At 43.8% G+C, this 25,041-nt stretch overlaps 10 non-coding genes across 10 annotated transcripts; 5 read left to right on the top strand and 5 right to left on the bottom strand.

Moving 5' to 3' along the window:
- Positions 1 to 400: 400 nt before the first annotated feature.
- Positions 401 to 473, top strand: trnaf-gaa (transfer RNA phenylalanine (anticodon GAA)). Its single transcript has one exon. It is a non-coding gene; the product is annotated as a tRNA-Phe (tRNA).
- A 10,052-nt stretch (positions 474 to 10,525) lies between these two features.
- trnad-guc (transfer RNA aspartic acid (anticodon GUC)) lies at positions 10,526 to 10,597 on the top strand. The gene has a single exon. It is a non-coding gene; the product is annotated as a tRNA-Asp (tRNA).
- Positions 10,598 to 11,634: 1,037 nt separating this feature from the next.
- trnad-guc (transfer RNA aspartic acid (anticodon GUC)) lies at positions 11,635 to 11,706 on the bottom strand. Its single transcript has one exon. It is a non-coding gene; the product is annotated as a tRNA-Asp (tRNA).
- A 3,099-nt stretch (positions 11,707 to 14,805) lies between these two features.
- On the top strand, positions 14,806 to 14,877 carry trnad-guc (transfer RNA aspartic acid (anticodon GUC)). The gene has a single exon. It is a non-coding gene; the product is annotated as a tRNA-Asp (tRNA).
- A 1,033-nt stretch (positions 14,878 to 15,910) lies between these two features.
- On the bottom strand, positions 15,911 to 15,982 carry trnad-guc (transfer RNA aspartic acid (anticodon GUC)). Its single transcript has one exon. It is a non-coding gene; the product is annotated as a tRNA-Asp (tRNA).
- A 961-nt stretch (positions 15,983 to 16,943) lies between these two features.
- Positions 16,944 to 17,015, top strand: trnad-guc (transfer RNA aspartic acid (anticodon GUC)). Its single transcript has one exon. It is a non-coding gene; the product is annotated as a tRNA-Asp (tRNA).
- A 1,034-nt stretch (positions 17,016 to 18,049) lies between these two features.
- trnad-guc (transfer RNA aspartic acid (anticodon GUC)) lies at positions 18,050 to 18,121 on the bottom strand. Its single transcript has one exon. It is a non-coding gene; the product is annotated as a tRNA-Asp (tRNA).
- A 3,088-nt stretch (positions 18,122 to 21,209) lies between these two features.
- Positions 21,210 to 21,281, top strand: trnad-guc (transfer RNA aspartic acid (anticodon GUC)). Its single transcript has one exon. It is a non-coding gene; the product is annotated as a tRNA-Asp (tRNA).
- A 1,032-nt stretch (positions 21,282 to 22,313) lies between these two features.
- Positions 22,314 to 22,385, bottom strand: trnad-guc (transfer RNA aspartic acid (anticodon GUC)). Its single transcript has one exon. It is a non-coding gene; the product is annotated as a tRNA-Asp (tRNA).
- Positions 22,386 to 24,456: 2,071 nt separating this feature from the next.
- Positions 24,457 to 24,528, bottom strand: trnad-guc (transfer RNA aspartic acid (anticodon GUC)). The gene has a single exon. It is a non-coding gene; the product is annotated as a tRNA-Asp (tRNA).
- Positions 24,529 to 25,041: the final 513 nt, after the last annotated feature.

Here is a 25,041-nt window from a genome sequence, read left to right as displayed (position 1 = left end):
GCAGGTCAGGCAGCATCTGTGGAGAGAGTTCTGATGAAAGGTCATCGACCTGAAAGGATGTTTCTCTCTCCACAGATGCTGCCTGACCTGCTGAGTGTTTCCCGCATTTTCTGTTTTTATTATTAATATAACCTGAGCTCTGTCGAGCGTTTGTTGGTCGATTCACTGATAAAGCTGGGAATTGAGGGGAAGCTGGTTCATGGCGAACCCCAGCTCTGAATCCCCCCGGCAGAGAGTTCAAGGAATGTTTAATATAAATGAGATTCAACGACAGGATCAGAAAATCTCTCCTTGATGGTCGGTCTCATTCTCCCGAAGTGAGGAATGAGCGGGAGGGGCAATTCCACCCGGCTTTATATTTTATTCCAAGAGGATGACCCAAAGACTAGTTTGATGTGGGGCTGAAATAGCTCAGTTGGGAGAGCGTTAGACTGAAGATCTAAAGGTCCCTCATTCGATCTTGGGTTTTGGCAGTCTTTGGGTTATTTTGTTTCTTCTTCTTTGGTTCGATTCTCGAGCATTTACTTCTGCTGACATTTTTAACCGACACTGAACGGTTGGGGATGGAATGGAGAGACATCAAGGATGTCTGTATTTAGCTTTTATTTCTCTATTTCCTTCTGCCTTTCTCTCTGGTTTTTGTCTCTCTCGGTGCCCGATGAACATTTGATTTGATGCATTTGTCCCAAACTGATGCCTTTTCCACATCTCAGGGCGGTCAGACACGCTCTGTCTGTCTGTTACTGCTTGTGACCATTAACGGGAACAGGCCGCGAGTTAAACATTTATCAGCAAACCGCCAGAGAGATAACACAGCGGGAATAAAACATATTGCCTCACATTGTTAGACACCGAGTGACACAGATTGTAATGTGTGTCAGTGAACAGACCCGGAAAACAGAGTCCGAGAAAGGAAAGAAATAGAGAGATAGAAAAGAGTCATAAAAAGAAAGAAAACCCTTTCTCCACCCCAACAACAACAACAACTTGCATTTATATCGCGCCTTTAACGGAGTAAAACGTCCCAAGGCGCTTCACAGGAGCGATTATCAAACAAAATGTGACACGGAGCCAAATAAGGAGATATTGGGACAGGTGAGGTCGGTTTTAAGTGTCTTAAGGGAGGAGAGAGAGGTCGAGAGGCGGGGAGGTTAAGGGAGGGAAATCCAGAGCTTTGGGCCCAGTCGGTTGAAGGCACGGCCGCCAATGGTGGAGCGATGAAAATCGTGGATGCGCAAGAGGCCTGAATTGGAGGAGCTCAGAGATCTCGGAGGGTTGTAGGGGTGGAGGAGGTTACAGAGATAGGGAGGGGCGAGGTCATGGAGGGATTTGAACACGAGGAGGATAATTTTAAATTTGAGATGTTGGTGGACTGGGAGCCAATGTAGGTCAGTGAGCAGAGGGGTTCTCCTCCTGAACGGTGGTTTGAATGTTTGGGGGGCGGGGCTGTGATAAATATCTCGATTTAATATAATGATCCCACTTTTCAACTACCACCGAGTTATTACAATGCTGACCTGGAACAATCTAGGACATACCGCAAAACAAGACATAAAGATCAATGGTCACTTTAGCAAGGAGTTTAAAAGATTCTTCTGAGAAGGAGAAGGCTGAAGAAACGGACTGTGAACATTTCATGGTGGCCGATTTATTTGTGTCCAGGGACAGGGATGAGACACATGAAATGTTTCACACATTTCAAATCTCCTCGGTCAGACTGCCGATTGTTTATTGATCAGGAAGATGTCTGGTAATAATCTGAGACCCAGTGAAGAGGTGAGAACAGAGCAGCAGGGAATGATCCCAGAACAATAGGAGCCAGCAGCTCACCGTCTGGTCCCTGTGTCAGGGACAATACACAACACCTCAGCTCCAGACCAGGAACAGAGAGCTGCTGTTAACGTGGCCCAGCCCTCGCTAACTGCTGGAACTGTGGGATGGAAATCAGACTTTGGATCTTGGAGGCTGCTTTAGGGGCTCAGTGGCTCATCGAAAGAATAATTTCCATTAAAGAGCAGGGCTCTGCTCCATCACAGACTGATACTGTACAGTACATGGCAGAGTAAAGCTCCCTCGACACTGTGCCATCAAACATTCCGGGGGCAGGTGCATCAAGGGTTAGATGAAGATTAAATCTCCCTCCACACTGTCACAGAGGATGTCATTTGTGACTTTGACAAGGGCCGTTTCAGTACTGTCGCAGGAGTGGAAACCTGATTGGAGGGATTCAAACATGGTGTTGTGGGAAAGATGGACATGGATTTGGGAGGTGACAAGACTTTGGAGAGGAAAGGGAGGTGGGAGATGGGGTGGTAGTTTACAAGGACACAGGGGTCAAGGGTGGGTCTTTTGAGAAGGAGGGTGATGACGGCAGATTTGATGGGGAGGGGGACAGTACCTGAGGAGAGGAGACCATTAACAATGTCAGCTAACATGGGGCCAGGAAGGGAGGTTGTGTGGTCAGCAGATTGTTGGGAATAGGGTCGAGGGAGCAGGAGGTGGGTCTCATGGTCAAGATGAGCTCAGAGAGGGCATGAGGGGAGATAGGAGAGAAACTTGGTGAGCTCGGGGAAGGGAGCGGAGCGGCAGAGGCAGCTGAATGGATGGTCTCAATCTCAGTGACAAAGAAGTCCATGAGCTCCTCGCACTTTTTGTTGGAGGTGAGGGTGGAGGAGTGAGTGGAGTGGGGTTTAAGAAGACGGTTTGTAGTGGAGAAGAGAAGCCGGGGGTTATCTTTACATTCCAGGATGATCCTGGAATAGTGAGCAGTTTTGTCAGAGGAGACAGGACCCGATAGTGCTTTATGTGGTCCAGCCAGATCTGGCGATGAATGGCCAAAGCAGTTGTCCACCATAAACTTTCAAAGCTGTGTCCCTTGGACTTAAGGAAGCAGAAATGAGGGCAGACCCAGGGGGATTGACCAGGGTGAGGGAGAGTGATGGCTTTAATGGGTACAAGGGCGTCAAAGGTGGAGGTGAGGGTGTGATTGAGCAAATCAGTAGCTGCAGAAATGTTGTGGTGAATGGAGGGCCAAAGTCCAGAGAGTTGGGAATTTGAAAGTGCCGTTGCAAGTGACCTGGGGGAGGGTTTTTTCCAGGGATGAACACAGAAGGAAGTGGGTTAGTCCCACTCCCCGGCTCTTTCCCCACAGCCCTGCAATTTATTACACGTCAACTATTTATCCAATTCCCTTTTGAAAGTTACTATTGAACCTGCTTCCACCTCCCTTTCAGGCAGTGCATTCCCGATCATAACAACTCGCTGTGTAAAAAAATCTCTCCAAATCCCCCAATGATTTCTTTCAATTTATCTGAAATCTGTGTCCTCTGGTTATTAACCATTCCATCACTGGAAACAATTTCTCTTTACATACTCTGTCAAAACCTTTCATAATTGTGAATACCTCCTTTGAATCGTCCGTTAACTTTCCGGTTGTAGTCTCAGTGCCCTTCCTGCTGGTGTTTTATTTCAGTTCCCATGTGGTGTAGCGGTTAGGATTCTTGGTTTTCACCCAGGCGGCACGGCTTCGATTCCCGGTATGGGAATAGTCAACTTTTAGTTTCAGCCTCCCAATTTGCCTGCAGTCCAGGCTGTGGCTGCTGCTTTCTCTCTCACTTCTGTGTCAGTCCCACAATCACACTGAGAAATGAGGCAAACCACGGCTCTTCAGGCGACAGTGCACCAAAAACTGAAGGGAAGCAAGCAACAATGTCACGACAGGTTGGGCAGCAGCTCATGGCCAAGTGTTTGACTACAGTCCTTTTATTATTTACTGTAAAGCCCGAGTCTGAGTGAAACACACACAGAACATTCGGGAAACACTCAGTGAGTCGGGCCCCATCTGCGCAGAGAACGGACCAATTAACTGAGAGTCTCAATGAGACGAGGAACGAGACACGGCCCCCTGTGAGAAACAAGGAACTTGCATTTGTATAGCACCTTTCACATCCTCAGGACATCCCAACGCACTTCTCTCGAAGATCAGTCACTATCGTTTTTAAGAGAAGGTAGCAGACAAGTTGTGTACAGCAAGATCCCACAAACAGTGATGAGATATTGAGCCGATCTCCTGTTTGTTGGGTGCTGATGGTCGAGGGAAGAATGTTGGCCAGGACACCGGGAGAACTCCCTGTTCTTCACAAATTGCAACGGGATCTTTTACACCTCGGAGCAGAAAGAAGGGACCCCCATTAAACACCTCATTCAAAGGACAGCACCTCTCACGATGCAGCTCCCTCTCAGCACGACACAGTCAGTCTGGATCATGTGTTCCAGTCCTGGAACTGGAGCTGGAACCCACACCCTTCTAAACACCAGCCTGACTCCCTGGGGTTACTCTCACCCCCGGCTAGTCATGAACCAGACTGTGCCACTCCCAGAGTAACTGATGACCACAGCCTCAGCCCTGGGTCCCGGTCTGCACCATAACCGCAGCCTGATACCGCTCATAGAAAGTGGCGTGGGATTCCTGAGTTCATTCTATGATGTGCATTGGGGGAGGGGGACCAGCTGGATTGATCTTGCATGGAGCCGGGAAGGACTCGATGTGCCAAATGGCCTCCTTCCATGCTGTGACCTTTCTATGATTCTCTGATTCCATGTGGGTGGAGAGGGTTACAAGGAAGTGATCAGAGATGGCCTTATCCATGATTGACACGATCAGGAGAAGAGAGACCACGTGAAATGGCAAGGTCGAGGGGGTGGCCATGAATATGGGTCGGGGAGTTTCTATGCAGTGAGAGATTAAGGGAGGATAAAGTATCACACAATAGACTTGTTAGCAAAATTGAAGCCCATGGGATTAAACGGACAATGGCAGCATGGATACAAAATTGGCTAAGGAGCAGAAAACAGAGAGCAGTGGTGAACGGTTGTTTTTCAGACTGGAGGCAAGTATACAGTGGTGTCCCCCAGGGCTCGGTATTAGGACCACTGATCTTTTTGATATATATTAATGACCGGGACTTGGGAGTACAGGGTATAATTTCAAAGTTTGCAGATGACACGAAACTCAGAAATGTAATAAACAATGTTGAGGATGGTAACAGACTTCAGGAGGACATAGACAGACTGGTGAAATGGGCAGATGAAATTTAATGCAGAGAATTGTGAATTGATACATTTTGGTAGGAAGAATGAGGAGAGGCAATTTAAACGAAATGGCACAATTTTAAAGGGAGTGCAGGAATAGAGAGACCTGGGGGTGTAGTTACACAAATCTTGGAAGGTGGCAGGACAAGTTGAGAAGGCAGTTAAAAAAGCAAATGGGGCCCTTTGCTTTATTAATTGAGGCATTGAATACAAAAGCAAGGAATTGATACAAAACCTTTACAAAACACTGGTGAGGCCTCAGCTGGAATATTGCGTTTAATTCTGGGCACGAAACATGAAGAAGGATGTCAAGGCCTTAGAGAGGGTGCAGAGGAGATTTATTAGAATGGTACCAGGGATGAGGGACTTCAGTTATGTGGAGAGACTGATTAAAGTTACATCTGAACTGCCCCATCAAACAATCCCAGGACAGGTACAGCACGGGTTATATGCAGAATGAAGCTCCCTCCACACTGTCAAATCAAACACTCCCAGGGCAGGTACAACACGGGTTAGATACACAGTAATGCTTCCTCTACTCTGTGCAGTTTATATCTCGCCTCAGATTTCAGATAAAAGGTTGGTTTCCTGGACACTCTGCTGGTGTCTCTCTGCATCTCTGGACTCAGTTACACCGCTCTCTACCTCCCTCTGCTGGTGTCTCTCTGTATCTCTGTACTCAGTTACACCGCTCTCTACCTCCCTCTGCTGGTGTCTCCCTGTCTCTCTGCACTCAGTTACACCGCTCTCTACCTCCCTCTGCTGGTGTCTCTCTGTATCTCTGGACTCAGTTACCCCGCTCTCTACCTCCCTCTGCTGGTGTCTCTCTGTATCTCTGTGCTCAGTTACACCGCTCTCTACCTCCCTCTGCTGGTGTCTCTCTGTATCTCTGTACTCAGTTACACCGCTCTCTACCTCCCTCTGCTGGTGTGTCTCTGTATCTCTGTACTCAGTTACACCGCTCTCTACCTCCCTCTGCTGGTGTCTCTCTGTATCTCTGTACTCAGTTACACCGCTCTCTACCTCCCTCTGCTGGTGTCTCTCTGTATCTCTGTACTCAGTTACACCGCTCTCTACCTCCCTCTGCTGGTGTCTCTCTGTATCTCTGTACTCAGTTACACCGCTCAGTCTGTCCCCGCAGCTCCTTCGGGAGTTTAATGATTTTGAAATTAAGTCTTTTTCCTCTGTGACTTGTGAAGTTTTGATCAGTGAACTGTTTGAGAAAGAGATGGAATGAGAGCTTTAAGTGTGGGACAGAAGTTGTTTAACGGAGAAGGCACACGATGCCTTAAATTGAGCAGTGGTTTCCCTAGTGCAGCGGTTATCATGTTTACATCACTCATGAAAGGTCTCTGATTCAATCCCGGGCGGGACCATTATTTGGGAAATTGCTCCGCGTGAATCTCCAGGATGAGTTTCTTCTCCTGTGAAAAGCGGGCGATAATTGATTTTTCCTGTTAAATTTGGCAACAGCTGCACCACATTCCTTTCAGGGAGAAGGGATGATGGAAGAAAGTGCCCATGAACCTGATTGAATGAGGCCAAACACAAGATAATATTAAGATATCATCAGCTGAACATTAACATAACCTGAGCTCCGAGATCTGACCGGGTCCCATTCCCCCAGAGTGAGGAATGAGCGGGAGGGGAAATTCCACCCGGTTTATATTTTTGTCCAAGGTGATGTCACAAAGTCCAATTTACAGTGGAGCCGAAATAGTTGAGTTTGGAGAGCGTGAGATTGAAGATCTAAAGGTCTCTGGGTTTGATTCTGTGTTCGGTGATTTTTGTTGCTTTGTTCTCGTTCTTTGAGTCGATTCTCGCATTTATTTACACTGAAATTTTAACCGGCACAGAAAGGTTGGGGAAGAAATAGACAGGCATCACGAATGGGAAATATTGATAGTGTCTTTATTGAGCTTTTATTTCTCTTTTCCCATCTGCCTTTTTCTCTGGAATTTGTCTCCCTCGGAGCCGGGAGACTATTTGATTTGAGGCATTTGTCCTGAACTGATGTCTTTTCCACATCTCGGGGCGGTCAGACCCGCTCTGTCTGTTACGACTTGTGACCATTGATGGGAACAGGCCGCGAGTTAAACGTTTATTAGCAAACCGACAGAGAGAAAACACAACGGGAATCAAACTCATTGGGCTTGATTTTATCGGGGAGGGTGGTCACGGGGTCATGAGGTCATGGGTGGGTCAGTCATCGGAGGGAGGGCTCAGTCATCGGGGGTCGGGTTCGGGAGTCATTGCAGGGGTCGGAGATCATGGGGTTCGTAGTTCGTGCAGGGGTGTCGGAGATTTGGAGGGGGTCGGCCGATCATCTGCATGGGATCACGGCAGGTTGGCTTGTTGGGCCTGCGGAAAGCACTCCTGCTCCTCCGGGCCACCAGCTGTGCTATAAAGGCACTTACCTGCTGTTTCGGGCCTTCTCGCCTCCTCTCATGTGGTGTGAAGGAGAAGGCCCAGGAATCCCGGCCCCAAGAGGTTAAAATAAAAAAGCTGTAAAAATGGAGGCCCACATTCTAGCTACATAAACACTCACACACAGACATATACAGACCAACATACACACACCAATAACATGAAAGTAACACAGGACGACTTGACAAACAGTGGAAGCAGCATGCTGCAGAGAGAGCTAAGCGATCCCACAAACAACGGATCAGATCAAAGCTCTGCAGTCCTGCCACACCCATTTGTGAATGCTGGTGGATAATTAAGAGACTATTTGAGGAATGCATGCAGAGCAATTGAGATTTTTACGAACTGGCGGTTAAGGTGACAGATTAGAAATTCATTCATTTCCCCCGCGCAGGTTCAAATCTGACAGACTTCAAATCCCGTCATTCATCAACCTGTTTCATCTCTGCATTTCAAAATTCAACAAGTTTCTTGTAGAATTAATAATTCTTAAGTGAATTAAAATTCCACAGCATTGAGTACCTCGAGTTTTATGCTCATTTTAATTGATCTGCAAGATTTCACGAAATCTACGACAGAAATAGAACAAAAATCAACCACATTATCCAAATTCTGACTCTCAGTATTTCTGAGTCAATCGATGTGTATCTGTTTCTCTGTGTATGTGCCTCATATTTTCTATATTTTCCTGAGAACATCTGTCTCTTTCTGTCTCACTCTCTCCCGCGTTACCCACATCATGATCCAACATGAGATGGAAAAATGGTCGGTAATTTTTCATTCAACAGTGGTCCGTGGAAAGTTAAACAAACTGTCATCAAATGAATAATTCAAACAGATTCACTGAAACGTGAAGCATCTGTGGTGAATATACGGTCAAAACCTTTACCAATTTCTCGTTAGAAGAGTGGTGAGTATCCCCGCCTATCACGCAGCAGACCGGCGTTTAATTCCCCGACGAGGAGGTTATTGCTGCTTTCGAAGCTTCACTTTCATTTATCTGAAATATTGGATGTTGAAAATACAATGAAAAACTGACTCGGCCGTTCCCACTTCTGCAATTTGATTTCACAGCGATTTTAAATATCTGCTCTCTGCCTCACGCTTCAGCTCGATGTGAGAACCACAATGATGGGCAAGAAATAAAACGCAGAATCGCGCTGTCACCAGCCCGAAACAGAGAGAGACAGGTCTCGGAAAAGGCGCAGACATGAAAGATCTCACATACAGCAATGAAAAGAATGCACGTTTCAGTGAATCTAGTTTAACTACTTCTTTATTGACAATTTGTTTAACTTTCCACATGCCACTGTTGAAAGAAGACTTACTTTCTATCTCTTTATTAGTCAAGGTCCAGAGAAAAATTATTTGGGGAGCAGGGAAAAAGTGACAGATAGAAAGAAACATTCAGAAACGCATATAACAAGTGAGACAGACATAGTCATATTCACACATACACAAACACACACATTCCTAGCTACATAAACACATACACACACCAATAACCTGAAAGTAACACAGGACTACTTGACAAACAGTGGAAGCAGCATGCTGTTGACAGAGCTTAGCGATCCCACAAACAACGGATCAGATCAAAGCTCTGCAGTCCTGCCACACCCATTTGTGAATGATGGTGGATAATTAAACAACTAACGGGAAGAGGCTCGATGAACATCCCCATCCTCAATGATGGTAAAGCCCAGCACGTGAGTGCAAAGTTTTAGAAACCGTCTTCAGCCAGAAGTGCCGAGTGGATGATCCATCTCGGCCTCCTCCCGAAATCCCCACCATCACAGAAGCCAGTCGAACATCGAGGTGAAGAGTGACGCTGAGAGCAGATTTTAAAACGGCTGGAATATCAGTGAAATTCAATTGGGGAAAGTGGGAAACTCCGAGTCAGTTTCTCACTGTATATTCCAGCATCCAATATTGGAGACAAAAGCTTTTGAAGGCGGCGAAAGTTTAATCTCCTCGTCGGGGAATTGAACCGCGGTCTCCCGCGTGACAGGCGGGGATACTGACCACTATACTAACGAGGAGCTGCTGCATTGACCGTGCACTCATCCCAGATGGCGTTAGACATGCTTCATGTATCAGTGCATTTCTTTTAACTATTTATTTGATGATAGTTTGTTTCATTTTCCACGGGCCACTCTTGAAAGAACCTTTTACATTTCCTTCTCTTTGTTAGACAACGACAACTGACTCTGTCTTTCTTTCGTTCTTTCTTTCTCTCTTATCGTGGTGAGTTGCCCCGCCTTAGTCCGGGTTTTAATTCCCCGACGGGGAGGAAGCATTTATCAGACGCCAACTTTTAATTTTATGTCTTCGCCAAGCTTCTTCCTGAACAAAAACTGCGGAGCAAAAAAACAGGTGATTGTCACTTTCAGAATATAATTGTCCGGAGACTATTTGAGGACTGGATGCAGAGCAATTGTGATTTTTACTAACTGGTGATTAAGGTGACAGATTAGAAATTCATTCATTGGTTCAAATCTGACAGACTTCAGATCCCGTCATTCATCAACCTGTTTCATCTCTGCGTTTCAAAATTCAACAAGTTTCTTGTAGAATTAATAATTCTTAAATGAATTAAAATTCCACAGCATTGAGTACCTCGAGTTTTATGCTCATTTTAATTGATCTGCAAGATTTCACGAAATCTACGACAGAAATAGAACAAAAATCAGCCAAATTATCCATATTCTGACTCTCAGTATTTCTGAGTCAATCCATGTGCATGTGTGTCTGTTTCTGTGTGTGTGTCTGTCTGTGTATGTGCCTCATATTTTCTATATTTTCCTGAGAAGATCTGTCTCTTTCTGTCTCACTCTCTCCCGCGTTACCCACATCATGATCCAACATGTGATGCAAAAGTGGTCGGTAATTCTTCTTTCAACAGTGGTCCGTGGAAAGTTAAACAAACTGTCATCAAATGAACAGTTCAAACAGATTCACTGAAACGTGAAGCATCTGTGGTGAATATACGGCAAATGTCTGCACGAATTCCTCGTTAGTATAGTGGTGAGTATCCCCGCCTGTCACGCGGGAGACCGGGGTTCAATTCCCCGACGAGGAGGTTATTGCTGCTTTCGAAGCTTCACTTTAATTTATCTGCAATATTGGATGTTGAAAATACAATGAAAAACTGACTCGGCCTTTCCCACTTCCACAAATTGATTTCACAGCGATTTTAAAAATCTGCTCTCTGCCTCACGCTTCAGCTCGATGTGAGAACCACAATGATGGGCAAGAAATGAAACGCAGAATCGCGCTGTCACCAGCCCGAAACAGAGAGAGACAGGTCTCGGAACAGGCGCAGACATGAAAGATCTCACATACAGCAATGAAAAGGATGCATGTTTCAGTGAATCTATTTTAACGACTTCTTTGATGACAATTTGATTAACTTTCCACATGCCACTGTTGAAAGAAGACTTACTTTCTATCTCTTTGTCAGTCAAGGTTCAGAGAAAAATTATTTGGGGAGCAGGTTAAAAGTGACAGATAGAAAGAAAGAGAGGGACACTCAGAAACGCATATAACAAGTGAGACAGACATAGTCATATTCACACATACACAAACACACACATTCCGAGCTACATAAACACTCGCACACAGACATATACACGTGTACACCAATAACCTGAAAGTAACACAGGACTACTTGACAAACAGTGGAAGCAGCATGCTGTGGACAGAGCTAAACGATCCCACAAACAACGGATCAGATCAAAGCTCTGCAGTCCTGCCACACCCATTTGTGAATGATGGTGGATAATTCAACAACTAATGGGAAGAGGCTCTATGAACATCCCCATCCTCAATGATGGTAAAGCCCAGCGTGTGAGTGCAAAGTTTTAGAAACCGTCTTCAGCCAGAAGTGCCGAGTGGATGATCCATCTCGGCCTCCTCCCGAAATCCCCAACATCACAGAAACCAGTCGAACATCGAGGTGAAGAGTGAAGCTGAGAGCAGATTTTAAAACCGCTGGAATATCAGTGAAATTAAATCGGGGAAAGTGGGAAACTCCGAGTCAGTTTTACACTGTATATTCCGCATCGAATATTAGAGATAAATGAGAGAAAAAGCTTTAAAAGGCGGCAAATGTTTAATCTCCCCGTCGGGGAATTGAACCCCGGTCTCCCGCGTGACAGGCGGGGATACTCACCACTATACTAACGAGGAACTGCTGCATTGACTGTGCACTCATCCCAGATGGTGTTAGACATGCTTCACGTATCAGTGCATTTCTTTTAACTATTTATTTGATGACAGTTTGTTTCATTTTCCGCGGGCCACTCTTGAAAGAACCATTTCCATTTCCATCTCTTTGTTAGACAACGACAACTGACTCTGTCTTTCTTTCGTTCTTTCTCTCTTATCGTGGTGAGTTGCCCCACCTTCGTCCGGGGTTTAATACCCCGACTGGGAGGTAGCAGTTTTCAGACGCTAACTTTTAATTTTATGTCTTCGCCGAGCTTCTTCCTAAACAAAAACTACAGAGCAATAAAACAGGTGATTGTCACTTTCAGAATATTATTGTACAGAGACTATTTGAGGACTGGATGCAGAGCAATTGTGATTTTTGCTGACTGGTGATTCAGGTGACAGATTCGAAATTCATTCATTTCCCCCGCGCAGGTTCAAATCTGACAGACTTCAGATCCCGTCATTCATCAACCTGTTTCATCTCTGCGTTTCAAAATTCAGCAAGTTTCTTCTAGAATTAATAATTCTTAAGTGAATTAAAATTCCACAGCATTGAGTACCTCGAGTTTTATGCTCATTTTAATTGATCTGCAAGATTTCACGAAATCAACGACAGAAATGGAACAAAAATCAGCCAAATTATCCATATTCTGACTCTCAGTATTTCTGAGTCAATCCATGTGTATGTGTGTCTGTGTCTGTCTGTCTGTCTGTGTATGTGCCTCATATTTTCTATATTTTCCTGAGAAGATCTGTCTCACTCTCTCCCGCGTTACCCACATCATGATCCAACATGAGATGGAAAAGTGGTCGGTAATTCTTCTTTCAACAGTGGTCCGTGGAAAGTTGAACAAACTGTCATCAAATGAACAGTTCAAACAGATTCACTGAAACGTGAAGCATCTGTGGTGAATATACAGCAAATGTCTGCACGAATTCCTCGTTAGTATAGTGGTGAGTATCCCCGCCTGTCACGCGGGAGACCGGGGTTCAATTCCCAGACGAGGAGGTTATTGCTGCTTTCGAAGCTTCACTTTAATTTATCTGCAATATTGGATGTTGAAAATACAATGAAAAACTGACTCGGCCTTTCCCACTTCCACAAATTGATTTCACAGCGATTTTAAAAATCTGCTCTCTGCCTCACGCTTCAGCTCGATGTGAGAACCACAATGATGGGCAAGAAATGAAACGCAGAATCGCGCTGTCACCAGCCCGAAACAGAGAGAGACAGGTCTCGGAACAGGCGCAGACATGAAAGATCTCACATACAGCAATGAAAAGGATGCATGTTTCAGTGAATCTATTTTAACGACTTCTTTGATGACAATTTGATTAACTTTCCACATGCCACTGTTGAAAGAAGACTTACTTTCTATCTCTTTGTTAGTCAAGGTTCAGAGAAAAATTATTTGGGGAGCAGGTTAAAAGTGACAGATAGAAAGAAAGAGAGGGACACTCAGAAACGCATATAACAAGTGAGACAGACATAGTCATATTCACACATACACAAACACACACATTCCGAGCTACATAAACACTCGCACACAGACATATACACACACCAATAACCTGAAAGTAACACAGGACTACTTGACAAACAGTGGAAGCAGCATGCTGTGGACAGAGCTAAACGATCCCACAAACAACGGATCAGATCAAAGCTCTGCAGTCCTGCCACACCCATTTGTGAATGATGGTGGATAATTCAACAACTAATGGGAAGAGGCTCTATGAACATCCCCATCCTCAATGATGGTAAAGCCCAGCGTGTGAGTGCAAAGTTTTAGAAACCGTCTTCAGCCAGAAGTGCCGAGTGGATGATCCATCTCGGCCTCCTCCCGAAATCCCCAACATCACAGAAACCAGTCGAACATCGAGGTGAAGAGTGAAGCTGAGAGCAGATTTTAAAACCGCTGGAATATCAGTGAAATTAAATCGGGGAAAGTGGGAAACTCCGAGTCAGTTTTACACTGTATATTCCGCATCGAATATTCGAGATAAATGAGAGAAAAAGCTTTAAAAGGCGGCAAATGTTTAATCTCCCCGTCGGGGAATTGAACCCCGGTCTCCCGCGTGACAGGCGGGGATACTCACCACTATACAAACGAGGAACTGCTGCATTGACTGTGCACTCATCCCAGATGGTGTTAGACATGCTTCACGTATCAGTGCATTTCTTTTAACTATTTATTTGATGACAGTTTGTTTCATTTTCCGCGGGCCACTCTTGAAAGAACCATTTCCATTTCCATCTCTTTGTTAGACAACGACAACTGACTCTGTCTTTCTTTCGTTCTTTCTCTCTTATCGTGGTGAGTTGCCCCACCTTAGTCCGGGGTTTAATACGCCGACTGGGAGGAAGCAGTTTTCAGACGCTAACTTTTAATTTTATGTCTTCGCCGAGCTTCTTCCTAAACAAAAACTACAGAGCAAAAAAACAGGTGATTGTCACTTTCAGAATATTATTGTACGGAGACTATTTGAGGACTGGATGCAGAGCAATTGTGATTTTTGCTGACTGGTGATTAAGGTGACAGATTCGAAATTCATTCATTTCCCCCGCGCAGGTTCAAATCTGACAGACTTCAGATCCCGTCATTCATCAACCTGTTTCATCTCTGCGTTTCAAAATTCAGCAAGTTTCTTCTAGAATTAATAATTCTTAAGTGAATTAAAATTCCACAGCATTGAGTACCTCGAGTTTTATGCTCATTTTAATTGATCTGCAAGATTTCACGAAATCAACGACAGAAATGGAACAAAAATCAGCCAAATTATCCATATTCTGACTCTCAGTATTTCTGAGTCAATCCATGTGTATGTGTGTCTGTGTCTGTCTGTCTGTCTGTGTATGTGCCTCATATTTTCTATATTTTCCTGAGAAGATCTGTCTCACTCTCTCCCGCGTTACCCACATCATGATCCAACATGAGATGGAAAAGTGGTCGGTAATTCTTCTTTCAACAGTGGTCCGTGGAAAGTTAAACAAACTGTCATCAAATGAACAGTTCAAACAGATTCACTGAAACGTGAAGCATCTGTGGTGAATATACGGCAAATGTCGGCACGAATTCCTCGTTAGTATAGTGGTGAGTATCCCCGCCTGTCACGCGGGAGACCGGGGTTCAATTCCCCGACGAGGAGGTTATTGCTGCTTTCGAAGCTTCACTTTCATTTATCTGAAATATTGGATGTTGAAAATACAATGAAAAACTGACTCGGCCTTTCCCACTTCCACAAATTGATTTCACAGCGATTTTAAAAATCTGCTCTCTGCCTCACGCTTCAGCTCGATGTGAGAACCACAATGATGGGCAAGAAATGAAACGCAGAATCGCGCTGTCACCAGCCCGAAACAGAGAGAGACAGGTCTCGGAACAGGCGCAGACATGAAAGATCTCACATACAGCAATGAAAAGGATGCATGTTTCAGTGAATCTATTTTAACGACTTCTTTGATGACAATTTGATTAACTTTCCACATGCCACTGTTGAAAGAAGACTTACTTTCTATCTCTTTGTTAGTCAAGGTTCAGAGAAAAATTATTTGGGGAGCAGGTTAAAAGTGACAGATAGAAAGAAAGAGAGGGACACTCAGAAACGCATATAACAAGTGAGACAGACATAGTCATATTCACACATACACAAACACACACATTCCGAGCTACATAAACACTCGCACACAGACATATACACACACCAATAACCTGAAAGTAACACAGGACTACTTGACAAACAGTGGAAGCAGCATGCTGTGGACAGAGCTAAACGATCCCACAAACAACGGATCAGATCAAAGCTCTGCAGTCCTGCCACACCCATTTGTGAATGATGGTGGATAATTAAACAACTAATGGGAAGAGGCTCGATGAACATCCCCATCCTCAATGATGGTAAAGCCCAGCGTGTGAGTGCAAAGTTTTAGAAACCGTCTTCAGCCAGAAGTGCCGAGTGGATGATCCATCTCGGCCTCCTCCCGAAATCCCCAACATCACAGAAACCAGTCGAACATCGAGGTGAAGAGTGAAGCTGAGAGCAGATTTTAAATCCGCTGGAATATCAGTGAAATTAAATCGGGGAAAGTGGGAAACTCCGAGTCAGTTTTACACTGTATATTCCGCATCGAATATTAGAGATAAATGAGAGAAAAAGCTTTAAAAGGCGGCAAATGTTTAATCTCCCCGTCGGGGAATTGAACCCCGGTCTCCCGCGTGACAGGCGGGGATACTCACCACTATACTAACGAGGAACTGCTGCATTGACTGTGCACTCATCCCAGATGGTGTTAGACATGCTTCACGTATCAGTGCATTTCTTTTAACTATTTATTTGATGACAGTTTGTTTCATTTTCCGCGGGCCACTCTTGAAAGAACCATTTACATTTCCATCTCTTTGTTAGACAACGACAACTGACTCTGTCTTTCTTTCGTTCTTTCTCTCTTATCGTGGTGAGTTGCCCCACCTTAGTCCGGGGTTTAATACCCCGACTGGGAGGTAGCAGTTTTCAGACGCTAACTTTTAATTTTATGTCTTCGCCGAGCTTCTTCCTAAACAAAAACTACAGAGCAAAAAAACAGGTGATTGTCACTTTCAGAATATTATTGTACGGAGACTATTTGAGGACTGGATGCAGAGCAATTGTGATTTTTGCTGACTGGTGATGAAGGTGACAGATTCGAAATTCATTCATTTCCCCCGCGCAGGTTCAAATCTGACAGACTTCAGATCCCGTCATTCATCAACCTGTTTCATCTCTGCGTTTCAAAATTCAGCAAGTTTCTTCTAGAATTAATAATTCTTAAGTGAATTAAAATTCCACAGCATTGAGTACCTCGAGTTTTATGCTCATTTTAATTGATCTGCAAGATTTCACGAAATCAACGACAGAAATGGAACAAAAATCAGCCAAATTATCCATATTCTGACTCTCAGTATTTCTGAGTCAATCCATGTGTATGTGTGTCTGTGTCTGTCTGTCTGTCTGTGTATGTGCCTCATATTTTCTATATTTTCCTGAGAAGATCTGTCTCACTCTCTCCCGCGTTACCCACATCATGATCCAACATGAGATGGAAAAGTGGTCGGTAATTCTTCTTTCAACAGTGGTCCGTGGAAAGTTAAACAAACTGTCATCAAATGAACAGTTCAAACAGATTCACTGAAACGTGAAGCATCTGTGGTGACTATACGGCAAATGTCGGCACGAATTCCTCGTTAGTATAGTGGTGAGTATCCCCGCCTGTCACGCGGGAGACCGGGGTTCAATTCCCCGACGAGGAGGTTATTGCTGCTTTCGAAGCTTCACTTTCATTTATCTGCAATATTGGATGTTGAAAATACAATGAAAAACTGACTCGGCCTTTCCCACTTCCACAAATTGATTTCACAGCGATTTTAAAAATCTGCTCTCTGCCTCACGCTTCAGCTCGATGTGAGAACCACAATGATGGGCAAGAAATGAAACGCAGAATCGCGCTGTCACCAGCCCGAAACAGAGAGAGACAGGTCTCGGAACAGGCGCAGACATGAAAGATCTCACATACAGCAATGAAAAGGATGCATGTTTCAGTGAATCTATTTTAACGACTTCTTTGATGACAATTTGATTAACTTTCCACATGCCACTGTTGAAAGAAGACTTACTTTCTATCTCTTTGTTAGTCAAGGTTCAGAGAAAAATTATTTGGGGAGCAGGTTAAAAGTGACAGATAGAAAGAAAGAGAGGGACACTCAGAAACGCATATAACAAGTGAGACAGACATAGTCATATTCACACATACACAAACACACACATTCCGAGCTACATAAACACTCGCACACAGACATATACACACACCAATAACCTGAAAGTAACACAGGACTACTTGACAAACAGTGGAAGCAGCATGCTGTGGACAGAGCTAAACGATCCCACAAACAACGGATCAGATCAAAGCTCTGCAGTCCTGCCACACCCATTTGTGAATGATGGTGGATAATTCAACAACTAATGGGAAGAGGCTCTATGAACATCCCCATCCTCAATGATGGTAAAGCCCAGCGTGTGAGTGCAAAGTTTTAGAAACCGTCTTCAGCCAGAAGTGCCGAGTGGATGATCCATCTCGGCCTCCTCCCGAAATCCCCACCATCACAGAAACCAGTCGAACATCGAGGTGAAGAGTGAAGCTGAGAGCAGATTTTAAAACCGCTGGAATATCAGTGAAATTAAATCGGGGAAAGTGGGAAACTCCGAGTCAGTTTTACACTGTATATTCCGCATCGAATATTAGAGATAAATGAGAGAAAAAGCTTTAAAAGGCGGCAAAATGTTTAATCTCCCCGTCGGGGAATTGAACCCCGGTCTCCCGCGTGACAGGCGGGGATACTCACCACTATACTAACGAGGAACTGCTGCATTGACTGTGCACTCATCCCAGATGGTGTTAGACATGCTTCACGTATCAGTGCATTTCTTTTAACTATTTATTTGATGACAGTTTGTTTCATTTTCCGCGGGCCACTCTTGAAAGAACCATTTCCATTTCCATCTCTTTGTTAGACAACGACAACTGACTCTGTCTTTCTTTCGTTCTTTCTCTCTTATCGTGGTGAGTTGCCCCACCTTAGTCCGGGGTTTAATACCCCGACTGGGAGGTTGCAGTTTTCAGACGCTAACTTTTAATTTTATGTCTTCGCCGACCTTCTTCCTAAACAAAAAGTACAGAGCAAAAAAACAGGTGATTGTCACTTTCAGAATATTATTGTACGGAGACTATTTGAGGACTGGATGCAGAGCAATTGTGATTTTTGCTGACTGGTGATTCAGGTGACAGATTCGAAATTCATTCATTTCCCCCGCGCAGGTTCAAATCTGACAGACTTCAGATCCCGTCATTCATCAACCTGTTTCATCTCTGCGTTTCAAAATTCAGCAAGTTTCTTCTAGAATTAATAATTCTTAAGTGAATTAAAATTCCACAGCATTGAGTACCTCGAGTTTTATGCTCATTTTAATTGATCTGCAAGATTTCACGAAATCTACGACAGAAATGGAACAAAAATCAGCCAAATTATCCATATTCTGACTCTCAGTATTTCTGAGTCAATCCATGTGTATGTGTGTCTGTGTCTGTCTGTCTGTCTGTGTATGTGCCTCATATTTTCTATATTTTCCTGAGAAGATCTGTCTCACTCTCTCCCGCGTTACCCACATCATGATCCAACATGAGATGGAAAATTGGTCGGTAATTCTTCTTTCAACAGTGGTCCGTGGAAAGTTAAACAAACTGTCATCAAATGAACAGTTCAAACAGATTCACTGAAACGTGAAGCACCTGTGGTGAATATACGGCAAATGTCTGCACGAATTCCTCTTTAGTATAGTGGTGAGTATCCCCGCCTGTCACGCGCGAGACCGGGGTTCAATTCCCCGACGAGGAGGTTATTGCTGCTTTCGAAGCTTCACTTTAATTTATCTGCAATATTGGATGTTGAAAATACAATGAAAAACTGACTCGGCCTTTCCCACTTCCACAAATTGATTTCACAGCGATTTTAAAAATCTGCTCTCTGCCTCACGCTTCAGCTCGATGTGAGAACCACAATGATGGGCAAGAAATGAAACGCAGAATCGCGCTGTCACCAGAGAGAGACAGGTCTCGGAACAAGCGCAGACATGAAAGATCTCACATACAGCAATGAAAAGGATGCATGTTTCAGTGAATCTATTTTAACTACTTCATTGATGACAATTTGATTAACTTTCCACATGCCACTGTTGAAAGAAGACTTACTTTCTATCTCTTTGTTAGTCAAGGTCCAGAGAAAAATTATATGGGGAGCAGGTTAAAAGTGACAGATAGAAAGAAAGAGAGGGACACTCAGAAACGCATATAACAAATGAGACAGACATAGTCATATTCACACATACACAAACAAACACATTCCGAGCTACATAAACACTCGCACACAGACATATACACACACCAATAACCTGAAAGAAACACAGGACTACTTGACAAACAGTGGAAGCAGCATGCTGTAGACAGAGCTAAACGATCCCACAAACAACGGATCAGATCAAAGCTCTGCAGTCCTGCCACACCCATTTGTGAATGATGGTGGATAATTAAACAACTAATGGGAAGAGGCTCTATGAACATCCCCATCCTCAATGATGGTAAAGCCCAGCGTGTGAGTGCAAAGTTTTAGAAACCGTCTTCAGCCAGAAGTGCCGAGTGGATGATTCATCTCGGCCTCCTCCCGAAATCCCCAACATCACAGAAACCAGTCGAACATCGAGGTGAAGAGTGAAGCTGAGAGCAGATTTTAAAACCGCTGGAATATCAGTGAAATTAAATCGGGGAAAGTGGGAAACTCCGAGTCAGTTTTACACTGTATATTCCGCATCGAATATTAGAGATAAATGAGAGAAAAAGCTTTAAAAGGCGGCAAAAGTTTAATCTCCCCGTCGGGGAATTGAACCCCGGTCTCCAGCGTGACAGGCGAGTATACTCACCACTATAGTAACGAGGAACTGCTGCATTGACTGTGCACTCATCCCAGATGGTGTTAGACATGCTTCACGTATCAGTGCATTTGTTTTAACTATTTATTTGATGACAGTTTGTTTCATTTTCCACGGGCCACTCTTGAAAGAACCATTTACATTTCCATCTCTTTGTTAGACAACGACAACTGACTCTGTCTTTCTTTCGTTCTTTCTTTCTCTCTTATCGTGGTGAGTTGCCCCACCTTAGTCCGGGGTTTAATACCCCGACTGGGAGGTAGCAGTTTTCAGACGCTAACTTTTAATTTTATGTCTTCGCCGACCTTCTTCCTAAACAAAAACTACAGAGCAAAAAAACAGGTGAATGTCACTTTCAGAATATTATTGTACGGAGACTATTTGAGGACTGGATGCAGAGCAATTGTGATTTTTACTAACTGGTGGGTTCGGTGACAGATTCGAAATTCATTCATTTCCCCGCGCAGGTTCAAATCTGACAGACTTCAGATCCCGTCATTCATCAACCTGTTTCATCTCTGCGTTTCAAAATTCAACAAGTTTCTTGTAGAATTAATAATTCTTAAGTGAATTAAAATTCCACAGCATTGAGTACCTCGAGTTTTATGCTCATTTTAATTGATCTGCAAGATTTCACGAAATCTACGACAGAAATGGAACAAAAATCAGCCAAATTATCCATATTCTGACTCTCAGTATTTCTGAGTCAATCCATGTGTATGTGTGTCTGTGTCTGTCTGTCTGTGTATGTGCCTCATATTTTCTATATTTTCCTGAGAAGATCTGTCTCACTCTCTCCCGCGTTACCCACATCATGATCCAACATGAGATGGAAAAGTGGTCGGTAATTCTTCTTTCAACAGTGGTCCGTGGAAAGTTAAACAAACTGTCATCAAATGAACAGTTCAAACAGATTCACTGAAACGTGAACCATCTGTGGTGAATATACGGCAAATGTCTACACGAATTCCTCGTTAGTATAGTGGTGAGTATCCCCGCCTGTCACGCGGGAGACCGGGGTTCAATTCCCCGACGAGGAGGTTATTGCTGCTTTCGAAGCTTCACTTTAATTTATCTGCAATATTGGATGTTGAAAATACAATGAAAAACTGACTCGGCCTTTCCCACTTCCACAAATTGATTTCACAGCGATTTTAAAAATCTGCTCTCTGCCTCACGCTTCAGCTCGATGTGAGAACCACAATGATGGGCAAGAAATGAAACGCAGAATCGCGCTGTCACCAGCCCGAAACAGAGAGAGACAGGTCTCGGAACAGGCGCAGACATGAAAGATCTCACATACAGCAATGAAAAGGATGCATGTTTCAGTGAATCTATTTTAACGACTTCTTTGATGACAATTTGATTAACTTTCCACATGCCACTGTTGAAAGAAGACTTACTTTCTATCTCTTTGTTAGTCAAGGTCCAGAGAAAAATTATTTGGGGAGCAGGTTAAAAGTGACAGATAGAAAGAAAGAGAGGGACACTCAGAAACGCATATAACAAGTGAGACAGACATAGTCATATTCACACATACACAAACACACACATTCCGAGCTACATAAACACTCGCACACAGACATATACACACACCAATAACCTGAAAGTAACACAGGACTACTTGACAAACAGTGGAAGCAGCATGCTGTGGACAGAGCTAAACGATCCCACAAACAACGGATCAGATCAAAGCTCTGCAGTCCTGCCGCACCCATTTGTGAATGATGGTGGATAATTAAACAACTAATGGGAAGAGGCTCGATGAACATCCCCATCCTCAATGATGGTAAAGCCCAGCGTGTGAGTGCAAAGTTTTAGAAACCGTCTTCAGCCAGAAGTGCCGAGTGGATGATCCATCTCGGCCTCCTCCCGAAATCCCCACCATCACAGAAACCATCGAACATCGAGGTGAAGAGTGAAGCTGAGAGCAGATTTTAAAACCGCTGGAATATCAGTGAAATTAAATCGGGGAAAGTGGGAAACTCCGAGTCAGTTTTACACTGTATATTCCGCATCGAATATTAGAGATAAATGAGAGAAAAAGCTTTAAAAGGCGGCAAATGTTTAATCTCCCCGTCGGGGAATTGAACCCCGGTCTCCCGCGTGACAGGCGGGGATACTCACCACTATACTAACGAGGAACTGCTGCATTGACTGTGCACTCATCTCAGATGGTGTTAGACATGCTTCACGTATTAGTGCATTTCTTTTAACTATTTATTTGATGACAGTTTGTTTCATTTTCCACGGGCCACTCTTGAAAGAACCATTTACATTTCCATCTCTTTGTTAGACAACGACAACTGACTCTGTCTTTCTTTCGTTCTTTCTTTCTCTCTTATCGTGGTGAGTTGCCCCACCTTAGTCCGGGGTTTAATACCCCGACTGGGAGGTAGCAGTTTTCAGACGCTAACTTTTAATTTTATGTCTTCGCCGATCCTCTTCCTAAACAAAAAGTACAGAGCAAAAAAACAGGTGATTGTCACTTTCAGAATATTATTTTACGGAGAACTATTTGAGGACTGGATGCAGAGCAATTGTGATTTTTACTAACTGGTGGGTTAGGTGACAGATTCGAAATTCATTCATTTCCCCCGCGCAGGTTCAAATCTGACAGACTTCAGATCCCGTCATTCATCAACCTGTTTCATCTCTGCGTTTCAAAATTCAACAAGTTTCTTGTAGAATTAATAATTCTTAAGTGAATTAAAATTCCACAGCATTGAGTACCTCGAGTTTTATGCTCATTTTAATTGATCTGCAAGATTTCACGAAATCTACGACAGAAATGGAACAAAAATCAGCCAAATTATCCATATTCTGACTCTCAGTATTTCTGAGTCAATCCATGTGTATGTGTGTCTGTGTCTGTCTGTCTGTCTGTGTATGTGCCTCATATTTTCTATATTTTCCTGAGAAGATCTGTCTCACTCTCTCCCGCGTTACCCACATCATGATCCAACATGAGATGGAAAAGTGGTCGGTAATTCTTCTTTCAACAGTGGTCCGTGGAAAGTTAAACAAACTGTCATCAAATGAACAGTTCAAACAGATTCACTGAAACGTGAACCATCTGTGGTGAATATACGGCAAGTGTCTACACGAATTCCTCGTTAGTATAGTGGTGAATATCCCCGTCTGTCACGCGGGAGACCGGGGTTCAATTCCCCGACGAGGAGGTTATTGCTGCTTTCGAAGCTTCACTTTAATTTATCTGCAATATTGGATGTTGAAAATACAATGAAAAACTGACTCGGCCTTTCCCACTTCCACAAATTGATTTCACAGCGATTTTAAAAATCTGCTCTCTGCCTCACGCTTCAGCTCGATGTGAGAACCACAATGATGGGCAAGAAATGAAACGCAGAATCGCGCTGTCACCAGCCCGAAACAGAGAGAGACAGGTCTCGGAACAGGCGCAGACATGAAAGATCTCACATACAGCAATGAAAAGGATGCATGTTTCAGTGAATCTATTTTAACGACTTCTTTGATGACAATTTGATTAACTTTCCACATGCCACTGTTGAAAGAAGACTTACTTTCTATCTCTTTGTTAGTCAAGGTCCAGAGAAAAATTATTTGTGGAGCAGGTTAAAAGTGACAGATAGAAAGAAAGAGAGGGACACTCAGAAACGCATATAACAAGTGAGACAGACATAGTCATATTCACACATACACAAACACACACATTCCGAGCTACATAAACACTCGCACACAGACATATACACACACCAATAACCTGAAAGTAACACAGGACTACTTGACAAACAGTGGAAGCAGCATGCTGTGGACAGAGCTAAACGATCCCACAAACAACGGATCAGATCAAAGCTCTGCAGTCCTGCCGCACCCATTTGTGAATGATGGTGGATAATTAAACAACTAATGGGAAGAGGCTCGATGAACATCCCCATCCTCAATGATGGTAAAGCCCAGCGTGTGAGTGCAAAGTTTTAGAAACCGTCTTCAGCCAGAAGTGCCGAGTGGATGATCCATCTCGGCCTCCTCCCGAAATCCCCACCATCACAGAAACCAGTCGAACATCGAGGTGAAGAGTGAAGCTGAGAGCAGATTTTAAAACCGCTGGAATATCAGTGAAATTAAATCGGGGAAAGTGGGAAACTCCGAGTCAGTTTTACACTGTATATTCCGCATCGAATATTAGAGATAAATGAGAGAAAAAGCTTTAAAAGGCGGCAAATGTTTAATCTCCCCGTCGGGGAATTGAACCCCGGTCTCCCGCGTGACAGGCGGGGATACTCACCACTATACTAACGAGGAACTGCTGCATTGATTGTGCACTCATCTCAGATGGTGTTAGACATGCTTCACGTATTAGTGCATTTCTTTTAACTATTTATTTGATGACAGTTTGTTTCATTTTCCACGGGCCACTCTTGAAAGAACCATTTACATTTCCATCTCTTTGTTAGACAACGACAACTGACTCTGTCTTTCTTTCGTTCTTTCTTTCTCTCTTATCGTGGTGAGTTGCCCCACCTTAGTCCGGGGTTTAATACCCCGACTGGGAGGTAGCAGTTTTCAGACGCTAACTTTTAATTTTATGTCTTCGCCGATCCTCTTCCTGAACAAAAAGTACAGAGCAAAAAAACAGGTGATTGTCACTTTCAGAATATTATTGTACGGAGAACTATTTGAGGACTGGATGCAGAGCAATTGTGATTTTTACTAACTGGTGGGTTAGGTGACAGATTCGAAATTCATTCATTTCCCCCGCGCAGGTTCAAATCTGACAGACTTCAGATCCCGTCATTCATCAACCTGTTTCATCTC

Source organism: Heptranchias perlo, chromosome 35 (assembly GCF_035084215.1).
Source record: "Heptranchias perlo isolate sHepPer1 chromosome 35, sHepPer1.hap1, whole genome shotgun sequence".
Classification (NCBI taxonomy): Eukaryota; Metazoa; Chordata; class Chondrichthyes; order Hexanchiformes; family Hexanchidae; genus Heptranchias; species Heptranchias perlo.
The sequence above is the reverse complement of the archived record's forward strand: the minus strand, read 5'-3'. Positions and strand labels throughout refer to the sequence as shown.